Raw genomic sequence first — 5,081 nt, 5'->3', positions numbered from 1 at the left:
CATTTGTGTTGCTTTTGTGAAACCAGTTTCACATTTTGTGAAGAATTAATTCCCTGACGCAGCAGATATGCCTTCAGCTCCAGTCTTCATCCGTTTTCCTCTGAATCTGAAAAGCTACTCAAGCAGATGTGCTCCTTGCAGAGTTATCCCATTCATTCTTCATGTTTTCACTCTGGGGAAAGAGACTGTAGAAAAGCCTAAAATGCTGCATTGACTTGTGGAATCAGAGGAGAACATGATGCATTAATAATTCCAGTTCTTTTTATTGCTCCTTTGATGCAATGACGAGATCTTCAGTTACATCACTTGTAATGAGAAATGTGCTTGAATTTGAAGCGAGAATAATTTTGTATGTAATTGACAAAATTCTGTTTCAACAAGTTACAGCAAGAATAGGAATCATCTCCAGAATTAGAGATGGACTGTCCCTGATATACTCTTAATAATCCTTATCATGCTTTGGTGGGATGCAGGCAATGCACAGTCCAACCCCCGAGCATGAGAAGGATTAAATACTTGGTAGTCAAGGGGCTTGAGAACCCAGCTCCCCTATGGGGTTAGAGTAAAGCTTGGGCAGACAGAAAAAACATGTAAATTATCAGCAGGGCTTATGCGTTTTATTTAAATTAAAAAAAAAAAAATTAAATGGTGGTGTATATTTATTCATTTATCGGTCCTATACTTAACTTACATCACTGATAATGGGAAAAAGAATGAATGTCACAAGGAAGTAGAAAAAAAGAAAAAAAAATGGCAATCTGAGAATTTAAGGTAAAAGTCACAAGTAACAACATTATAAAGAGCAGAAAAAGAAAATGGTAAAGACATAAGGTAACTATACAAGAGGAAGAACTTTCACACAAAACCAACATAGCAGGAAGATGTTTCATGATGCAGTTACCGTGTAATGGGATGGTGCTTAACCTAGTTGTATTACACCATGTTATATTAGATGCATTATTAACCATTTTTAGACATCGGTGGCAGTCATTTTACCACCAGGTTAACAGCCTGTGTTCATGGTAAAGGGTAATGGGACACGGCCCAAAGGAAAATATTGAGCCTACGAACTTGTGGGCCCATGACCTGACTTACCCAGGCCCATATAATACTGGACTTAACTCGAAAGAGGCTATGAAGGGAATGTAATTAAAGGAAAAACTATTCACATTGCGAGAACAATTTTTCCTTTCCACAAATTGAATATAGTTTTTTTTAATGACCACATCCTACAGTGGAAAAAAGATTGTGAATTTTAGTTAGCAACAGTGTGAGATAGTTATTTTTATACTTCTTGTTTCAATTTGCTTTTATAGCTTTTATTACACTTCATTTACGTTTCTGAATACCAAGTTTTCCGAATAAGCGATCCCACACCTGTACACACATACAACCTCTAAATAGCTGAAGGAACGAGAATCATACAGTTGGCAAGAGTAGTAGTATTTCTTTTTTTGGGGGGGGGGGAGCAGTACACTGAAGGGTTGATTGTTTTTTTGTCCTATATTGTTTATATTAATTGCAAATTTGCACAATTATTTCTGTGTACCAGAATCGATAGCAAGACAAGTTTTCATCAGGCCAGCCTCGCCCCTCACCTTATTGTATATTTTTTCAAACCCAATTTAACCCTACATAAAATAAGTTGCAATTACAATAGTAAAACTTTCTATGCTAAAATTAGTTGTCTTCTTTATCATTAGATAACTAGTCATCTTTATTCCCCTAGGAAAGAAAGCTTCATGAAGTTGCCATACATAGCTCCGTCATGAAGTTGCCATACATAGCGCCGTCATGAAGTTGCCATACATAGCTCCGTCATGAAGTTGCCATACATAGCTCCATTTGAGGAGTGCAGTCATGCCTATTGAATAACCTGGTGGGCCGATGTAGACCGATCGATCACTGACTGAATCTATGGACTGATGAAGTCCTTGGTCAATGTGATTTTCCTCCCAGAATAGCCAGTGTCTTACTGAGCCTACATAAGTGAGGGCATCAGTTTTAGTCCATACAAAGCTCAATAAGCTGTTGTACAGGTTTTTCTGCAGAAAAAATAACTTTACAAAGTTGAGAACAGAAGGACACTGCCGCAGATTTACTGCTAATGTGCAAATTTATTGTCCACACGACATGTTTCGGGCAACATATGCCCTTTTTCACACTTGATTGTGAATGGGACAAACCAGAGAGACATTTCCAGGCTAACCGTCGCTTCCTCAAGGTATATCCCTTTCCACAGGAGCTCACAGAGAAGTGGGCTTCCCCCCCCCCCTTCAGTGGACGCACCAGTGTCACGTCTTTCTAAGAACACCGCTCTTCCAGTCTCAGATGCAGCTTCTGAGTGAGTGAATCTGAATGGTTTAAGTCAGGCACTTCGGGTCAGGCGCGATTTGGGTAAGTATTTATTTAAATCCAAGACTTACTCATCGTGGGCGAGAATCATATGGGTAGGCGAGCGAGAGAATATATGATCATTTATTATTTTTATATTTGATATATATATATATATATATTATACAATACAATTTAAATACGATATTGCCAACTTTATTATCCAAATACATTAAATTTAATGGGTGTTTTTTGTCAATGGCCCGTTTTTCTTCCAGGAAACTTTTCGCAGCATATTTTTGCTCACTGTGTAGGACCACAAAATCATTTATTATACTTAGTCAAAGAGGAACAAATCATAAACCTGTTTTTTAGAGAGGCTGCCACTTCCCTATTCACTTTCCAGTAAATCATACTGTACATCTGTTGCCCTGCATTCCTGCCATGAAGCAAGTTGACTACATAGGCTGTAGTTTATCATGGGAGGCAAAATACATTGCTGGTAACTGAAATGTCCGTTATTAAATCAGAAATGTATCTCTTCTAATGCATAGTGTGCAATTGTACGCTCTGCACTAGTTATGTCATGGTGGTAAGAAGTGCCACGATCGGCACCCTAAATCCAGAACCAGTGCTAGGCTCCCTGGTCTCGGCTCCGCTTCTGCCTGTAGCAGCCACCACCTTTCACTTTGGCAGGAGCCCTCCGCTAATTGGATGCCACCAGGTCTTAATAGGAGAGGAGCCTAGCAAGAGTTCTGGATGAGCAAAGGGGCACAATCGTTTTACCAAGGAGATAGGATGGAAGGCAACACAGCTCAGAAGACAGGTCAGACGGTAAAGCGTGGTCAGGCAGATTGGGCCCTCACAAGCAGAGTTCAAGGAATGGTCAGACAGACTAGGATCAGTATTGGAGAGTGTAGAATAGTCAGCAGGCAGGCAAGGGTCAATATCATTATAATCAAACAGGAATCACTAAGAATAGACAGGCCAGGAACCAGCTAAGTACAACCAAACAACAGGCAATGTGTTCTATTCAAAAGCCCCTTTTAATACATTTGAATTTCATGACATTGCGCAATGACATCATCACGCCGGCACGTAAAACCAGGAAGTGCACACTGCGCGCCATGGGAGAGTCGGCGCTGGAAGAAGAAAGATCCACATGGTGGGCATCCCTGCCGGCCACTAGACGACCAGGGTAAGCAGAACATACAAAAAGGTTCCAGCATCTATGGGGCTGCCTTAAGATGACACAGGCAGGGTTGGACTAGACTGGAGGGACATTGGGAAAAAACCCGATGGGCCCCACCAGCCCAGACCCTCTCCCTGCCTGAAACCATTGCCTCTGCCCTTGACCTCTTTCCCTGGCCCTGGTTGCGGTCGTGAGAAAAGGGTATGCACAGATGGATGGTGGGGGGTTGCAGCTGGGGCAGGGGGCTGGAGGGGGGCCCATGAGGCAGGAGCCCCAGGCCCCCTAGTCTGATGCTGGACACAAGGTGCAGAATCATACCTACTTTACTTTTCTTTGTAAGCCCTTTTTCAGCTACCCTGGGGTAAGTCCAAGTAGAATTTATTAGCTGGTAATTACAGTATTTAATGACTAAGATTTAGTTCAAGTTAATCTGGAATGCTTTAAAAAAAAAGCTTGGGGGGGAAATACGATCTAAATTAGACCTTAATAAGATATTTTGGTCAAACTATATTTCTAGTCAATCTAAGAAAGAAGTATGATAATTCTCAGTTTAAGAAGCTTTACATTAAAATTCAGAGAGTAAACCTCTTGTGATCCTACAAGGATCCAGCAGTAAGCTCTTTTGGGCAGGATCCTCTTTACATCTTGTCTTGATTATTGGTAGTTTTAGTGTGTTTTTCTTAATGTTTAATGTATACACTTATTTTTTGTACAACACTGCAGAATATGTTGGTGTTTTATAAATACATGTTAATAATAATAATGTTATGGCCAGCCTTCTAGAAAGTCATGGTTGTGTTTTAGACTGTTTCCTTCCTTTTCTTTGGCCAAATACCTGATGAAAGTACAGTATTGGAGAGCACCGTATCATCCTGATGGCTTGCAGTTGATCTTGCCAAAAAATTGGAGTGTCCTATTTTCTTGGATATGCTAAAAGTTAGCATATGTGTTTGTATAACTGTCTGAATAATCAGATCTATGTTTAATATATGTTTAGGCTGTCAGAACTGCAGCTACATACCAGAATAAATTGTGCTTTGCTCCACTGAACAACTCAACACATAGTTTTATTTATATTCCTACTTTTTAGCTCCAGGCCTCCAGCCACAGGTATTCCATGAAAACTCACTCTGTCTGATCCAATCCCGCTTCTCTGTCCTTCAAAGGTAAAATATTTGTGTCTACATAATAGATCATAGATATATAAATAGCCACTTGAGAGAAAAATAAAACTGGGTTAGTGAGTTCTAATCCTCCAAAAGATTCTCGTTTCTTTTTTTTAATTCCTTCCATCAGCTACTGAGCAACTCTGCCCACACAACTTTGCTCTAAGAACATTGGTTTTAGGGTAATGCATACCCACTGCTTAATATAGTAACTGAAAAAATAAAAATAACAGTTACTATATTAAGCTTACCTTGGGCCCATTCTTATAGGCAGCAATTGGGGAGGGTGAGTTTGGGCATGATGGGTAACCTCTAAAACCATGTTTCCCATTACGATACTAAGGGATCAAATAACCCCTCACACAGACTGTTCACGCAGCTCCCATCCT

This window comes from Xenopus laevis, chromosome 8L (genome assembly GCF_017654675.1).
Source record: "Xenopus laevis strain J_2021 chromosome 8L, Xenopus_laevis_v10.1, whole genome shotgun sequence".
Classification (NCBI taxonomy): domain Eukaryota; kingdom Metazoa; phylum Chordata; class Amphibia; order Anura; family Pipidae; genus Xenopus; species Xenopus laevis.
This window is presented reverse-complemented; position numbering follows the sequence as displayed.